The sequence below is a fragment of the Ceratotherium simum genome, chromosome 3, assembly GCF_057802395.1.
Source record: "Ceratotherium simum simum isolate JZ-2026a chromosome 3, ASM5780239v1, whole genome shotgun sequence".
NCBI lineage: Eukaryota > Metazoa > Chordata > Mammalia > Perissodactyla > Rhinocerotidae > Ceratotherium > Ceratotherium simum.
In genome coordinates, this window is record NC_141902.1 from 62,643,141 (window position 1) to 62,661,154 (window position 18,014).

An 18,014-nucleotide genomic window follows, 5' to 3' on the forward strand; every position below is an offset into this window, starting at 1 on the left:
TGAATGTTCTCCTTTCTAGGCATATGAGCATTTTCTTTCTGTTTTCTAATTTCCTTATGTTTTATTGAAATACCACTTTTATTGAATATTTTATGTGAAGGTTCTTCTATTTATTAAAAAAAATTTTCTCTAAACATTTAAAAATATTTTCAGTCCTTTAAAAAATGACACAGCCTATTTAGATCTGTTTGTTTTTTAAAATAACTTTGCTAACATTATTAATGGCAAGCAACTGTTTGTGCTAAATAATTACGAGTAGCACAAATTTAAAAAATAATTTTATTTTCTGTCAAAGACCATGATTTGCTCTTTATGCGAGGATCTTCTGCTGTTTCACTGAACTTCTCTGGTCATATTGTGTCTTGTCCAAATTATATCTGATTCCTTTAAGAGCATTTTGCTGGCATTCCCGTCGAGTGTTTTTGAGTGATTGTGAGGTCAAATTTGATGTGTTTCATCAAGATGTTCTGTCTTGGGACAGATCCAGAAACTATCCCATATAACTGTTGAATTGTCCAAAGAAAGTCATGCAGCAGTTGGCACAGTGGAAGCCACCATCTCCTGGTATGAACTGAAACCAGGAGCTATACACAGCCCAGAGAAGGCTTCTGCATTTGGGGCTCAAATTCTGGCTCATGCTTTTTCCTTTATGATCATGTTAGTGGCATCATCATAGGTTTGCCCTTGACAATTTTTTAAAAGCAATGCCTATAACTGAAAGCTGTTAATTCAGTTTGTCACTTTAATCAAAACCTTTACTTTTTATAAAAGGTATAAAACTAATGAAATACTCCTTAATAATGACTTTGTTTTCTTTTTCTGCAGTTCAAAATTCATACAATAAACGTTAGTCATTCAGTGTGGCTTTTGTCTCTGATACAATCTAATTTATCTGAGTAACTTTTATTTTTTTTTAATTTTATGTTCACTTTCTTCTCTCACTTTTTACACTCCAAATTAATAACTTCATTTTGAATTCTACAGCCTAGGTAATTATTTGTTTCATTTTTTAAAAAATCTACCTTACATGTTTGGCTATTTTAGCATCAAAATTTAAAGTTATTTCTAGTAAACCTAGGCTTTATTATTTTGTTTTCTATATATAATATGCCATTAGTGCCTCTCCTCACCCCAAATAAAGCGTTATGTATGGCTGTATATAGGGCACATCATTTTATTCTTTTAAGAACATCCCAGGGCTGGCTCCGTGGCTTAGCAGTTAAGTGCGCGCGCTCTGATGCTGGCGGCCCGGGTTCGGATCCCGGGAGCGCCCCGAGGCACCACTTCTCCGTCCGACGCGAGGCCGAGTCCCACGTACAGCAACTAGAAGGATGTGAACCTATGACATACAACTATCTACTGGGGCTTTGGGGGGAAAAAACTGAATAAATAAAATCTTTAAAAAAAAAAGAACATCCCATCGATGTTCCCTATTGGTGTTTATTTATCTTTATTGAAGACTTTTCCTGGTGGGCTATTTATTGAGCCTCTTTTCCCATCTCTAGTAATCATATGAGTGGTTTTGGGGGGATACAGGTGAAATCTACTCACCTTTGTTGTTGGCAGTTTTAAAAATGTTAAGCAGACTATCTCTTTCAAGATTTTCTATTTCTTTTTTTTTTTTGCCTGAGCTCCACTTTCATAATTGCTCTTTTTATCATGATCTCTATTTGCACTCATTCTCAATGATCCAAGGGATTTTTAAAAAATGAATTACATCCAGAGTATAAAATCTGAATATATTTCATCATAGAAATGTAAATTAAATCAATTGTAAAAATTAACTTTTTTGAAAATGTATGTGAAAAATAATTTTATTTTTCTAAAATATTAAAAAGTATCTATTGAACTTTAAAGGCTAAATACAAATTATAAGTAATGAATATCAAAAATTATTTAAACCTGGAATTCTCAATTTAACTTTTTGAAATTGTAATTAAATCTTCTTAAACATTTTATAAAAATAAAACCACTTGTGAGTCTAGCATTCAACCTCCATCTAGTCGGCAGTTTAACCTTTCCTGATTCCTTTGCATGTCATGTTTGCTGAATAACAATAATTGCTAACATTTATTAAGTGCTTATTATGTGTTCTGACAGCTCTAGGAAGTGAGAGGAATTATTTACTTTTTTCAGGTGGTAAAACAGAGAAACTAAGGACTTTTCCGCGTGTCCTCAAGCCGTGACGGGCAGAACCAGGATGTGAACTGGCTTTTTCTGACTCACCACACACTGAGTACCACCCCAGGAAAAGCACACAGGACAGGGCCCCTGAACTGTCTTTGGGCAGGTCAGCGGCCCCCAAACCCAGGGTTTTCTGCGTCTTCACACTGATGTCACAGCAGCTACTTCTGGCTCCTTTGGGCCCGAGGCCTGGGGTCCTGCAGCCCGTAGCTTGAGGCTGTGCGGGGCGGGGCGCAGGGTGGGGACCAGACTGCGGCCGCGGGTCTCAGCCGCTGCAGAGCGGGGCCAAGTCCGCGCCGCCTCCTGAGCCGGCACGAGGGCGCCACCTGCAGGGCAGCGGGGGCTCTTCCCGAGCAAGCCGGCTCGCATCAGAGGGAGCCTGAAGCGCTCGGCGGGGTCAGGTCCGCTGCGGATCCCGCGGGAAAGAAGGAAGGTCTGGACAAGTGCAACCACGAAAGACCCACGCTACTCTCCCCACCATCAGCTCAGTTATCCCTTCTCACTTCTCCCTCCAGCAGAGGGAGAGTTCTTCCCAATGTCTAACCTCAGTCCCTCAGACTGCAATGGAAGCCCATTTCACCGCAGAGAAACAGAGAATAGGGCAACCCCAAGCAGTCTTTGTAGCTGCTTCCTAGGATCTCCAGAAACACAGCTTCCTGGAAATGCATCAGGAGTTCCTGTCCCATTCAAGCCAACCCTGTCCCTCCACCCCTGACACTCGCTCAGGCCCATCTCCCTGCCTTGGGAAAGCTAGCAATCAGTTTGTGTGTCTAGCATCCTGCTACCAGATTACACCTCCACAGCCCTCACAACAACCCAGTGAGGTCAGGATTGTTATGGCCAGTGTTCAGCTGATGAAACTGAGGCCCAGGGAGACAGTGTGATTTGTTCTGGAGAGTCAGGGGCAGTCTGGAAACAGAGTAGAGATCTGACCCCAAGCCTAGGGCACTTCCTGCCAAGCACGGTTTCCTCTTGTGGGAAAGGACTGTGGCACAAAGGGGTATTCTTGTGTCCATTCTGTGTGTAATGGGATGTGCTGTAGTGAACATCCAGCCCCACGGTGCACACTCACGTATGTGTACAAGTGCATGAATGACTGGGACAACTGGACATCTATTTGCAAACCAAAAAAATGACCTCACATCCCCCACATCTTATACAAAAATTAACTCCAAAACGGATCATAGTACTAAATGTAAAATGCAAACCTATAAAACTACTAGAATATACAGGAGAAAATATTTGTGACTTGGGGTTAGGCAAAGAGTTCTTGGATACCAAAAGCGTAATCTATAAAAGAAAAAATTGGTAATTGGACTTCATCAATATTGAAAACTTTTGCTATGCAAAAGACATTGAAAATGAAAACACAAACCACAGACTGGGAGAAAATATTTATAAATTATATCTCTGACAAAGGACTTACGTGCAGAATGTATAAAAGACTCAACAATAAGAGAAATAAACCAATTAAAAAATAGGCAAAAGATTTGAACAGATACTTCACCAAAGAAGAAACGAGGATGGCAGATAAGCACAGAAAGATGCCGAGCATCATTAGTCTTAGGATAATGTTAAATTAAAGCCACAACAAAACAACTTAAATACTCAAAAATAGGATATAGTTAAATTATGGCTCATTTGTACTAAAGTATATTATCTACTCTTCAAAAATTATATTTTGCTCTTCAAAATAACATGAAAAATACTTATGGAACACTGATTAAGTAAAAGAAACAGGATTTAAGGATATAAACAGTACTACCCCAATTTGAAGGAAAATTATTTGTGTTACATACATGTATTTAATAAAGCCCGAAATACATAAAAATATAAATAGGGCTCATTTCTGGGTATGGCAATGAAAGGAGATTTCAGTTTTCTTCTTTACACTTCTCAGAATTCTCCAAAATATTTTCCAACATACTCTATTGCTTTTATAAATTGTTTGTCAGGAGAGAAAAAAAGGATGCCTATCTGAGCCCCTAAGCCCCCCAATCATTCAATCCTTCACATAGGAGATGCCACCCTAGCTCCCAACAACAGGAGTTACATGCTTAAGGTCTCCGTCTCTACAGCCCTATCCAGAGGCCCCTTTGGGCTCTCCGCTCTTGGTGCTGCTGACTTCCGTTCCTTCCGGGAGCTACCCCCTCCCCTGGCTGTCTCCTCCTCTCCCCTCATCTCGTCTGCTCCTCCTCCTTTGTGGATACTCCTGCTGCCCCGCTCCTATGATGCGGCCCTTCCAACCCTTTTCCTTCCTGATCTTCATTCTGTCTCCGTGGGACTTCATTAACTGCTGGCATTGGCAAGGGCACCCAGGACACCCACATCCCCAGTTCTGGCCTAAACTTTGCCCGCAAGCTCCAAATCCTTGCTCATTCACCGTCCATTCAGCAGTGGATGTTTATTGCGTGTCTATTGCCAGGCACTGCTCTAGCAGCAACAGCAAAGATGCTGTCTTCACGGACTTGATATCCTAATGGAGGAGTCAGGCAATAAAAATGTCAACAAATAAATCAACACATTAACTTCAGAATCTGCATGTTAACGAGATCCCCAGGACAGCTGAATGCACATTAAAATTTGAGAACCACTGCTCTACACCAGCGGTTCTCAAAGTTTGGTCACCAGCCAGCAGCCTCAGCATCTCCTGGGAGCTTGTTAGAATGCATATTCTCAGCCCAGGCCCAGACCTACTGAATCGGAAACTCTGTGAGTGGGGCCCAGCATCCGTGTTTAACAATCCCTCCAGGGGATTCTACATGGCCCCATAAAGGGGTCCTCAAGGTTAGGGACCACATCTCATTTACCTTGATATCTCTGTGAGTTTCCTGTTGCAGCTCTAACAAATTACCACAAACACAGTAGTAGCTTAACACAACACAAATTTATCATCTTATGGTTCTGGAGATCAGAAGTCCAAAATCAGTTTCACGGGCTAAAATCAAGGTGTTGGTAGAGATGTGTGCCTGCTGGAGACTCTAGGGGAGGATCTGTTTTCTTGCCTTTTTCAGCTTCTAAAGGCTGCTCACATTCCTTGGCTCATGGCTGCATCGCTCTGACCTCAACTTCCATTGTCACACTTCCGCCTCTGACCTCTGAACCTCCTGCCTCCCTCTTATGAGAGCACTTGTGATTACGAGGGGCCCACTTGATAATCTAGGACAATCTTCCCATCTCAAGATTCTTAACATAATCACATCTGCAAAATCCTTTTGCCCATGTAAGGTAACATATTCACAGGATCTGGGAGCAGGATGTGGATGGCTTTGTGGGGCCATTGTTCCGCCTACCACAAGATCTGTCACAGATGGATGCTCAGCAAGGATCTGTAATGAATGAGTGGGTGAATGAGAAAGAAATCAGGAGCCAGCTGAAGCCACCTCCTTCCCCACCTGTGAGCCCTGGCCCACTTGTGAGCATCTGACCTGGCCCCCAGGTGATGAGACCCAGCAACACTCCTCGGCATTGGTCCTTCAGTTTAAGTGGATAGGAGCAGTGGGCGCTGGGCAGGTGAGGCTCAAAACTGAGGCTCCACCAGCCAGGAACAGAGTCCGGCAGGGGACACTTACCAAGCTATGGGGCAGGCAGACCAGCAATCTGAAAGTCGGCTGTGAGGGAAATACTGGGGTGCCAGCTGGCGAGTTTGGTGTCTGGAGCCACCAAGAGAACATGCACTTTAGGTTCAAGTCCTGACTCAGCCACTTGCCAAGTGCACGAGCTCGAACAAGCCGCTTAACCACTCCGCGCCTCTTTGGTCACTTCATCTGCAATGTGGGATGTGACGCCAGCCTCATCAGGTTGGCGTGAGATCTAGAGATAAGGCGTGAAGTGCCCTGGCCCTGGAGTGGCGAATGAGGGCGGGCATGCTTCTGCTGATGAAGGGGCGAAATGGGGAGCTGAGCCAGGGCCTGGGCTGGCGGGAGGGGCGGGTGCTGACTTGGACTCTGGCTTGCTTGGTGACTGGCCCCTGCCCTGAGGGCCCCTGGCCGCCAGCCCTGACAGGTCCGGGCGTGAACTAGGCTTTAGGTCTTACATGGCCCTTTGTCTCTGTGCAATTTGCTGACTCCCTTTAGTCATTCATTACTGGGCAACTGACCTCAGAGAAGGGAGGAGTCACAGGGGCCCCGATCGTCCTGGGTGCCTCCCTGTAGACCCCAAGGTGGAGGAGAAAATGCTCAAGATCTGGGTGAGGAAACCGGGGCTCGGCACTTGCTGGCTTCCCTGACTCTTTAAGCCTCAGTTTCCCCACCCATAAGCAGGGATGATGCAATCTGTCCCCCCTCTCCCTCCGCCCTTGGTGGTGAGGACAATGGCAGGGAGGTGAAGGGAAACGGGTCCGGGCTGGGAGGACGGGGGCGGGGGGACATGGACGACAGAGCCTGCGAGTAACAGGAAGAGACTCTGCCTGCAGTCTTCTGACCCGGAGTCTGATGTGAGCCTGAGAAAGGGCCGTTTGTCATTAGTTAGACTCAGGGATATTATGATAAAGACATTAATGTTCTATAATTAAGGATATCAGCTTGGCGCTAAATTAAATATTTACACAGCCCTCGATTATCTTCTCCCTCTCTTTAGCAACTCCTCCCCCCCCCAAACTAAAATATTTAGCAGGGATTTCAGAAGTATTCTCAAACCCAACTATGGCTTAGAAAGTTACTGGATCTTGAGGAAGACTGTGACCACTGCTTCCAGCAGATTCCCGGCCACTGCCGCTTTCGTTGGAGGCCAGAGTAATTCGCTTGGCTTGGTCAGATCTGCGTGTTGGAAGAAAAACATTGCACTTGGATCTTTAAAAAGCAAACAAAATAAACCAGGTAGGCCAGATCTGATACGGGCTGGACCCAAAAGGACTTTCTGGTATATACGTCAGAAACCACCCCAAAAATAGTTGCACGACAGTTGCTGAGAAGGAAGAAACCCCAGCAGGGCAGATAGCCATCTAAAGCACATTCAGCCTTGAATTCCTGGAGTGACCTCAGGCAAGTCACTTGCCCTTCTAGGATCTTACTGTTGCTGGAATAGCTAATAGATCTCCACCATGCCTGTACTCTAATGGATGCAATTGACTACGAGTATTCCGTATTTCCCATAAGTGGACTATTTCTCAAAGGCTTTCTCCTGTGAAAGCCTCAGATTGGCTGGCTAATGTGAACAGGAGGCCTATTTTGAACGGTAGTTGTAGGATATATGTTACGGTGAACTTCAGAGCAGACACGTTCCAGGAAACACTGTATATATAATTTTTGGAAGTTGAAAGGTACCCTCTGATTCCTAAGACAGGTCGCACAGCACAGCAGTGGAGAGCACAGACTTTGGACCAGTCCCGAGATGAGTCCCAGCTGTGTGACCCTGTACAAGTCACTGCCTCAACTTTCCAATCTATGACACAGGGATAATGATAGACATGGGGCTTGGTGGGCGTTAAATGAGATACTGTGTCTACAGAGCTCTGGCACCTGCCTGTGGTAAGGGCTTGGTGAACACTGCTTTTATCACTTTAAATCCTCTTGTCAAAGTGAAGCCTTCTCGCCCCACTGGCTGAATGTTTTGTGTGAATCTGGACGTCCACGCCTTCAGCAGACTAGGTATGTCAGAGGGCTCCTCGGCCGTGTCAAGCTGCCCTGCCAGGTCAGCCAGGCCCCAGGACATCAGCAGGGAAGCACTTCGGCCTCCCACCTCTAACAGCTCCCGAGCTGGGTGGGGACAGAGAACACAGCGAGGCTTCCTGGCCTTTCTTAAGAATGCAACTTCAAAAGGCTCACCCCCAGACTTTAAGAAAGCCTCAGGCCCAGTGCCAGCTCCCATCTCCCTGGGGTCAGCACCCTGCCCCAGCCCTACATCTAGAAGTGTCCCTGCCTTTCCAAGAGGCTGCTGAGGGGGCTCACCTCCCCACCTCAGGGAGAAGACCCAAAAACTGAGGGGAGAAGGCCCTTGCCCTTGGCCATGACCCTGGGTTTGGATCTCAAGCCGGCCTTTTATAGCTGTGGACCTTGGACACCTTTCCTACCATCCCGGAGTGTCCCTGCCTGACCTCACAGACACTCTTATTATTGAATAAAATGTGCAGAGCAGGTGAGGCTCAGAGGCTGAGTTACCTGAAAGCTCCCCCTTCTTCTGTTGCCCCACAAGTGCGCCCACTGAGCTAAGAAGGCTGAGGGGGTGGGTGTGTGGAGCCCGGGGCATCTGCAGGTGGGAACCTCAGGGCCTCACCCCGCCCGCCCGTAAAGTAAAGTAGCTCTGCCACCCTGGCCAGAATGCCACTGTGTATCTGAAACTTGAGCTTCTTTCAAATGCAAATGCTCCCCAGAGGCAGCCTGCATTAGGATCTGTGCCTGCTTACACCTGAGCTTCAATAGGTGCATTCAAGAGCCTTCCCTGAACCCAGACTAATACTAATTACTATTATTATATACTCAGACAAATATTTATTGCACAAGCAATATTACAACAATACCAGAAATCAGAAAAAGAATCACCCACAATCCCAACTGCGATAAATGGGCACATGGGTTTTTCTCTTTTTTCCTAATTCCCCGCCAGCCCTTGCATATGCGCATAGACAGATTTTTCATGGCTGGACTCCTGCCAGATGTGATTTTGCACTCAACACCACATCATCAGTGTGTTCCCATGTTGCAACAGTCTTCACAATTAGCTTTTCAAGTGGGTGTGTTGTTGCTTACCAGCACTCAAGAGCTGGGCATTAGGCTGCTTCAAGTTCCCTGCTGTTAGATAGATTGCTGAAACTTTGTTCAAAGAGCCTTTTCACTTTTTGAGGATTATTCCCTCCGGATACATTCTCAGGTGTGGGATTGCTGGGTTAAAGGGGGTGAATATTTTTGTGGCTCTTGAGAGTTCAGGTTTGGCCTAGAACTTGCAGACAGCTGGTACCTGGGGGCTGAGAGAGATCTGGGGAAGGAGTCTCTGGGTTCACTGCGGGACTCCATGTTTTGCAGGGGGTAATCCTTAAAGGCCCTTAGCTCTGGAGGGGAGACGGCAGCCTCAGGCTGACAGCAGATGCTAGAGGCTGTCTAGAGGAGCTGCCTCCTTCCCACTCCTCCCCGAGCACTTGACGGGCCTCCAGCATCTGCAGCATCTGCTGCCTCCACGCCCAATGCCAGACTCAGGGGGCTGGGAGAAGGAGAAACCCAGAGAGGCAGTGAGCCACGTGCAATGGATGGCCCAGAATTCAAGCAGTAGGTGCACTTGCAATCGCAGCTGGGGAAATCCACCACCATCTCTGTCAGAAGCGGTCACGGCAGGCTCCAGGCTCTGCACACATTTATTTGTATGTATATTAGCAGTGTGCTGCCCACCCCAGTGCACCGTGGGGCAGGAGGATGACGACGCAGACGTGGCCTCGGCTCTCTAGGAGCCCCAAGAGCCAGGTAGCCGAGGCAGTTGGATTACCTCGGGTCTCCATGCTGGCTGCAGATCAGAATCACCTGGGAGCTTTACAAAAGACCTGGGCCCCACCTTCAGAGACGAGGACTGAATTGGCGGCTGATGCTGACGTCTAGCCACGATTGAGAACCACTGGACCAGGTGTTATATTTTCTCGTTAGGGTGTTTTTGGATACAGGAACGGAGACCCTCTGAGGCCAGGAGGAGAAAACAAGGTAATGACGGTGCTTACAGGGGAAGGGTGGGCTAACCCACCTTCATAATCTCTATGAGCGCCCTCCCCCAAGCCACCCCAAATAAACCCACCACCCAAATAAAACAGTGCACTTCTCTGATAATGCAGCTTCCAGAGCAGTCCCCTAGTTCTCCCCGTGCAAGCAGGGGGCTGCCCAAACCCCTTGTATAGGGGCCTGTGGACCCTCGGCTGCTGTAAAGATACTGTCTGGGTCTGGGAAACGGGCGTCCGAGACAGACGCAGCCCCGGACACCATAATCCACTGGCCCCCTTCATGGCATCTCTGCTTCTCTCTGAGCATCTTTACTCCTTAGGTCAAATGACCCTGAAAGCCCTTTTGGATTCTCTGGTTCTCGATGCATGCTGGCCCTGAGGGGCACATCTGGCACAGGGCAGGTCTGGGGCTTCCTTCAGGTACCTGAGATGACGGGCCCTCATGGTCTCTCCCTGGGAGGCAGAGGCCCAAGCCCTAAGCACGGCCCTTTGGCCTGGCCCTGGCCAAAGTGAGTCCCAGACGAGGTGGGTCGCCCTCCTGCCCCCTCAGCATCTTCCCTGTCCACACACTCTCCAAAGGCCAGCCTTTCATGCTCCACCTCCTCAGTCCTGCAGTGAGGACAGGATCCATGCCTGGGGAGGACTGTGCCCCGCCATCCCAGGAGGGTTTGCCCAGGAGTCTGTGCTCTCCGCGGGGAATGCAAAGCTTTGTGGCTCCCTGGCAAGGGCTGTCAGTACTTGGGCATCAGAGGAGGGGCAAGGAGCACAGGGTGGGGTGAGCAGGGAGAAGAGCTGCTTTCTCTGAGTGCATTCTCTGAAAGAGGCTTTTCCCTAGGTACCCCACGATGGAGAGATGCTAGAGGAATGGGCACAAAGGGTGCTACTGAAACGGCCATGGCCAGACTGTGAGGCAGTGGGAGAGGCAGTCAAAGGGAGTGAGTCCCCAACTCAGTGCCCCTAGCAAGGTCCCCATATGGCTTTAGTCTCCTTTCTCCTCCATAACACGACCAGATGGAAGAAGATGCTGTTCCAGGCTCTCCCAGGCAGCTGAGACAAGGTGAGGAATTGAGGGAAGAAGGAAAGGAGGAGACTGACCTCGAAGAACCACCAGGTGCCACTAAGAGGAGTAAAGACACTGCAGTGGGTTGAATAGTGTCCCTCCAAAAAGATAAGTCCATGTTCTAACCTCCAGTTCATGTGACAGTGACCATATTTGGAAAAAGGGTCTTTGCAGATGTAACTCAGTTCAGGATCTCGAGATGAGATCATCCTGAATCCAATGCCTGGGGTCCTTATACAAACAGGAGAGGACACAGAGGAAAGGGCCATGTGAAGACAGAGGCAGAAATCAGAGTCATGCTGCCACAAGCCAAGACACGCCTGGAGCCACCAGAAGCTGCAAGAGAGGAAGGATTCTCCTGTGGGATCTTCAGAAGGAGCGTGGCCCTGCTGACACCTGGATTTGGGACTTCTGGCCTCCAAGACTGCGAGGGAGTAGTTCCTGTTGTTATAAGCCACCACGTTTGTGGTTAAGTCATTACTGTAGCCCGAGAAAACTAATACCAGCACTAACCACTTGTCTGAACACAGTGGCTGAAAGGAAAGCTCTTCCAGAAGTTCCCATCAGCAATGTGCTCTCCCTTAGCGGCCCTTTCTTCCTCTGTAAAGTGAGGCTAATGCTTCCAGCCCCAGTGAGACAATGGCTGGGAAAGGGCCTTGTCAGCAGGGCAGCCTCGACAGTGTGGGTGAGGTTGTTGTTCTAGGTTTGGCGCTGCCGGGCAGGCAAGTCCTGGCCTCTGTCCTGGCCTCAGTTTTCTCATCTGCACACTGGAGCTCTACGCCCTGCCCTCATGACTCCACACAGAGGAGATCAGAGGAGGGAGAGGACTCATGGATTAAGTTAGGGTTGAGTGCAAGAGGGCCGAGAATGCACAAGGGAACTGCATCCTGCTATCAAGGGGGGATGACGGTCACTTTTGCGCAGTTCCTGCTGTCAGACAAAGCCTTTTCAACAAAGAGGACAGACAGTCTGGGCCCACCCAGAAGGAGCTGTCGAGCCCCCTGAGGAATAGGCACGAAAAGTCACTTCTGATACGGTGCACCCTGAACACCCAGGTTCTGGGAGGGGCAGAGGAAGAGATGGGAGGTTCCGAGCTATATAGATGGGGCGGGACTGTTCTCCCAAAAAAGGGTATTTGCATCATGGTGTAAAGGTGTCCAAAAGAGAGCTGGACCCTCCCTTTGGTGGGCTATCCACCCATTGCCACAAAGAAACACGCAGTACCCAACTCTGCGTGGGTCAGTTCCACAAATGTTTATCCAGGCCCTTGAAAAAAGCAACACCCCCCCCACCAAGTGTTCCATTGAATCAGAACGCTGGCGTTTACAGAGCACTTCCAACGCATTCTGTGGTCACCACCATAACCTTAAAAGGGAACGATTATGATCCCCACTCTAAGATAAAGAAAGCGTCGGAGAAGAGAAGCAACTGCTCAAAGCCATTTGAATGCAGGTTGCACGACTGCTGGTGCTCTTCCCATGTCACCTCACTGTCTTTCAGACACGTCACCTGCTGTCTCATTGGGTAATTTGGGGCCAGGAATGTCCTGTGCCCATATCTTCCCAACTGGTGTGGCCTCAAAATCCTCCCAGGTCTACAGTCCTTAGATCGGCTTTCCAGACCCTCCCTGGGACTCCAGCACCCTCCCCCCTGCTTGTTCCCACCTCTGCGCCTTGGCTCGGCTCCTTCTCCCTGGCTAGACTGCTCCCCCCAGTCACAGGTATATATCCCAGTCCTTCCCGTGTGTCAAGTATCCTTGGGCTGCACAGGAGGCCCAAATCCAGTACAGTCCTCAAGTTCTGGTTCAAGTTCAGCTCTGCTAACTCACTGCTGACTGTCCCACCTTGGTCAAGTCACTTCCCCTCTCTGGGCCTCCTTCTCCTCCAATATGAAATAGAGGAGCTGAACCCAGTACTCTCTAAATTCTTCTCCACGTGGCCTAAGTCTAAGCAACGCTCCCCCCCGCCCCCCGCCCCGTTCCCCTGCTCCGTCCTCACTGTGTGCTCACCACCCACGACAGCCTCTCCTGGCTCCACGTCTTTCTCCGGCAGCTTCCTGTTTAATCACTCAGCTGGACTTTAATCTCCCTGAGAGCAGAGGTGGCACCTGCTGACCAGGTATTCGGCCAAGATGTGCTGATGGATTGATTGGTAATCCTCCTGACCACCTCCCTTTAGGTTGGGAGCCTCTTTCTCTTCCCTCTTTAGTTTCCCAAGGTGCACACAGACGCCTGTAGGGGACTGGAGTCCGCTGGGCCACTGCGGTCTCTGTTCACCTTGGCTGCTGCACCGTGCGTGCTGCAGCTTCTGCAGGGTGGGGACAAGGCCAGCGCTGGGCTTTGAAGACCTCACGCCCTATGCTGCCTCCCAAGCCCATCACTGTCACGGGCATCAAAAGGTGACGTCAGAAAGCACACAATCCCTTGCCTTCCCCCTTCAGAGGGCTTCATGTCTGACGTCTCATTTAGTCCCTCAACACCCTTGGGAAGGCAGAGCAGGGACTGTGAATGAGGGACTTGTCTGAGGCCACTCTGAATTCAGCATAAGCGGGACTGGGATCCACTCCCTAAGCCAGCATTCCCGTCACGCTCTGGTTTGCACAGGATGACTGCCCACCTGTTAGTTCAGCCTCATCACTTTCCCTTCAAGAACTTAGGTCTGAGAGGACAAGCTAATCTAGACTGAGGGACACACATGCACACACCTTTAGAAGACATGCAGCCGCAGAAAAACCTAATAAGCAAGAGGCCCAATAGCATGATTCAGGATCCATAAACAGGGCCTTACAGATAATCAACCGCAACTCACTCGCGGCAAATGGGGAAACTGAGGGCCAGAAATGGACAGAGACTTATCTAGGGTCACAGAGCTAACTGGAGGCTAGAGCCCAAGTCTCCAGACTCCTGGTCCAGTGCTCCTTCTACTGCCTGCACACTTAGCAAACAAAGCAAAGCAGGGAGCAGGAGCTCAGGGAGTCTGGGGCCAAGGCTGCACGACCCCACATCAGACTGCGAGTTTTGTCCAAGGGCTGGATTTCTCCGAGTTCCTCTGGGACTCTGAGCGGTGGGGGCAGGAAGTGGCTGCAACCTGTTCCTTCAGCACCTGGGAGTAGCCACAGAGTCTGGGGCCCTGGGCCAAGTGTTTCTTCTGTGACCTCCGTGTCCCTTTACCTCTTATGCTGTGTCCACTGAGTGGCAGAGGTCCAGGCCCGGCACCGTCCAGACCTGGGAAGTGGAGACTTGGGAAAGGGTGAAGGGTGACACAGCTCCTCGTGGCATGGACACTCCGATGAGAGCAGGTGGAACTGAAGGCAGGGCCAAGAACAGCCCGGAGCCTCTCCCGCCAGGGAAGAAGACACTAGGGTTGGGCTGCGGGTACCCAGTTGTTTTTCCCTTCCCTGTGCCCCACCCCATGCATTCTTCGAAAGGGCAGGCTCAGCGGCCGTGCCCTCAAGGAGGCCTTGGGGCTGCCAGCCCTCAGCCCTGGGAGTGCGGGTGGGTGTGAAGGGCGTGGGGGGGGGCGCGGTGAGGGGGCTATGCGCACCCCCTGACGCCACCTGGGCGCATGACTTTGGTCTCACCTCAGGCTAGCGAGTGGTGGGGCGACCGTTTGGAGGTCACGGAGTTCAGGGTCGGTGGCAGGTCGTCAGGTGCGGGCCCCACGAGGGGAGGGGGACCCCTTGCTTTCGGCTCCTCCCTCGGCCGCCCCGCCCCGCCCCGCCCCGCGCGGGAGGGGACCCGGGGCGGGGACCGCGGGGTAGGCGCGGACCGGCCGGGCCAGGTGCAGCGGCCGCGTGTCTGGGGGCCGCGGCGGCCCGGGAGGAGTGTCCCTGCGCCCTCTCCACTGGACGCCCGGGACCCTCGAAGCCAGGTAACCGCGGGCGGGACTCCTCGCCTGTGCCGCCCGCGGGTCCCCGCCGCGCGCGACCGGCCAGCCTCCCGGTCCCTGCGCACCCCACCTCCGCGGCGCCCCCGTTCCCTCGGAGCCCGCCGGCCAATCCAAGGGCGGTTCTTGGAAAGTCTGCGCCCGGACGGCCGTGCCCCGGGCGGCGGTGAACTGCAGCCCCTCTCCCGCGCGCCCTCCGCCCAGCCTCCCGCAGTGCCAGGAGCCGGGGCGAAGGTGGGGCGGCTGCTGCGGGCGCACAGGGGCTCGGTGAAATCGGTTGAGTTTTGCTTTCTCACTTTCCCCGTCTCTCACTGTTCTGAGCGTTTGCGTCCCTCCCCCACGTCCCCCAGTCCCTTAAAAATATCCTTAGAAGGGGACTGCAGAGTTGGCGATTTCTTAAGAGATGTTTATATTTGTGCTTCCCGCCCCCTCGGGCCGGATATACGATAGGAGACTGGGTTGAGCGAGGCGGGGTGCGGGTGAGGCGGCGGCCCTCTGCCCAGCGGGGTCCGTCTGGGCCCTATTGAAGTAGGTGCCCAGCCACGAGGAGTCCCGGCTTCTGTCCTGTCTCCCTGTCTCCCTTGACTCCCCCAGCCCTTCCCAAGCCCCAGTCAGATGAGCGCAGGAGAGTGGTGGCCCACCGCCCTGCAGGGACATGCATCAAGGGACATAGATCCCTTGCTGATTTGAGCAGAATGGGCTTCATCCAGCCTAGGCTGCAAGGGGGGCTCAGCTCAGAGTGGAAATGGGAATGGAAGATGCCCCTTCCCACGCAGAACCAGAGAGAACAGATCGGGGAGGTCAGTGGGTCAGAGAAAAGCTAACATCACTAACATCAGCGCATCTCTGATTTCATTTTACCCCCATGGTAACCAGTAGAGTAGTAGGTCTTATTCTATTGGCAGGTGAGAAAAAAGGGAGGCTCAAAGAGGTTAAGTAATTTGCTGGGGAAAAGTGGTGGACCTGAACCTCAAACCACAGTCTTCTAAAGCCAGATGGTTGGTTCTCCATTTTTGCTGGGCCCCTGACACAGCAGGGTTTCGTTTCTTTCTCCCCCTTCCTTTGAGGTTCTTCCCCTGAAAGGGGTAGGCCAGGAGAGGGCATCTCCAGGAAGAAATAAAATCTGGTCGGGAAGCTCTTCCAAGAGAGAGCCAGCTCCTTGCTGAGCCAGGAGAACTGCAGGAGGCAGGGACCTGTTTTGTTCGCTGCTGTAGCTATAGTACCCGGCCCGCAGAAGGTGCCCGACAAGAATGGGATGAATTAAGCTGAAACAGCAGAGGTTCTTTTCCAGCTGACGGATCTTTGCCCTTGGTGAGCAGAACGGACACTCTGACAAACTGGACCACAAGGGTGCCCACCGTCACCACTGAGGATCCTTGACATCCTTACCCACTTGGGGAAACTTGTTTTTTTTTTAAACCAGTGAGCACATCCCAGCTTGGCCCTGGCCTGGGTTGGAGGCAGAGGCCCTATGTTCCATCTATACCCAACTTCTTACCCATCCCTCCAGGAAATTTTATTTGGAAACTTTAATCATCATTGCCTCCTTCCTCTCCTTACCACTCCATGGGGCAACCATGGGTTGCGGGAAGAGAACTTGCTAATCTGGGCCTCAATGTCCTCATCTGTAAAATGGAGACGATAGAATCTGCATGGTTTTATGAGAGTGAGTGGTCCAAAGGGCTCCGTTAGTTTCAACGCAAACTATGAGAGATGACTGTTATTTTCTCATGTGTATGTGAGAAAATCTTTTTCCACTATCAATGTGGTTTGCCAGATTAAGAGTTGGAATTGATGTTGGGGAGGGACTCCAGAAGTTGGGCCTTGAAGGATGTGTAGGAGTTTACCAGCTTGTTGGAGGAAGGAGACAGGGCAGGTGGAGGGAACAGTGATAATGCTTTGCCTGAAGAAATGAATCTGCAGCAGTGACTCCTCCTATGTCTGAGGCCACTGTAGGTCCCCCCACCAGCCTTGCCCCCCAGCCACTCCCTATGGGCTCCCTTCCCCTGAAGAGGGTGAGGCCTTGACCTGAGACATAGCTCACGCATTCCTGTCCCCTGGCCTTCTCTTTATCGCCACTATCACTGCCAGTTTGGTGGCTTCAGCAACGGTGGATGGAAAAGTACGCCTGTTGTGACGTGATGTGAGTCAGTCCTTCATAAATAATGGGGTTGCACCATCAGCTCTGATGCCTGGACCTGTGCCCTGGTGTCTGGCCCGTGGGTGGAGACATGGTGTTGGCTCCTGGGGGAAGGACAAGGGTAACTCCAGATGTTATTTTGAAATTTTGCAGAATGGCACTGAGGAGCCAACAGGTGTGAGAGATACAGTCATTTTTGGCATCTAGGAAAAAAGTGTCCCCCAAAGCAGTGATTTGAGGTGTGATTCCCACCCATGCCCTGTCCCCTAAGCCAGGGTTTATCTTATAGAGCTGTCCTCACTTCTGGCCTTGACACCAGGCCAGGGCCACCCCAGTGTCCTCTACGGGGACTTGAGTGGCAAATTTTGCCTAAGCCTCAACGGGCCTTTTGCCTGGACACACCATAGCCCCCTAAGACATTCTTCCTCCTTGACTGTTTAGGAGCCCCGTGGCCAGGCTAACCTTGGTGGGATTCGCTGGGAGCCTGCCAGAGGCCCAGAGCCCAGCCATGGTGGGCTTCTAGATCTCGTGGTTCCAAATTCAGCCACTCTGCCAGCTTGCCACCAGTCCTTGTGTTGGTCACTGCACTCTTGGGAGCTGAAGGCTGGTGTGGCTGGTGGGATCCTGGATTCTAATTCTGACACATCTAACTCACAGTGTGAGTGTGGCCCGGTCGCTTCCTGGGCCTCAGTTTCCTTCTCTGTACAGGAGACAGCTTGGCTTAGATCAGGGACTACTGACATTTTGGACGGGATAATTCTGTATTGTGGGAGCTGTCCTGTGCATTGTAAGCTGTTGAGCAGCATCCCTGGCCTCTACCCACCAGGTGCCATAGTACCACCTCCCTCTTCCTTCTGGACAACCAAAAATGTCTCCAGGTGTTGCCAGATGTCCCATGGGGGCAAAATCATCTCTGGTTGAGAACCACTGGGTTAGATGATCTCAGAAGACCCTCCCAAGGATGACCCTCAGGACCTAGGGGACAGTTTTCTCCTTCCAGCCCCTGCTCTGTAAATGTGGACTATGTATAAATGAGGAGTCCAGAGGTGGGGGCTCCAAGGGCTTATAGGGTGGATGTGAGCAATGAGAAAAGGGAAGGCTCTGGGCTGG

At 50.8% G+C, this 18,014-nt stretch overlaps 1 protein-coding gene across 2 annotated transcripts in view; it reads left to right on the plus strand.

The window, feature by feature from the left end:
- Positions 1 to 14,680: 14,680 nt before the first annotated feature.
- Positions 14,681 to 18,014, plus strand: part of PAQR5 (progestin and adipoQ receptor family member 5) — a 79,828-nt gene continuing 76,494 nt past the window's right edge. For both annotated transcript variants that reach the window (XM_087428612.1, XM_004421751.3), the window contains exon 1: positions 14,681 to 14,749. The gene's annotated coding sequence lies outside the window, so the exon portion shown is untranslated. The remainder of the gene's footprint in view (positions 14,750 to 18,014) is intronic.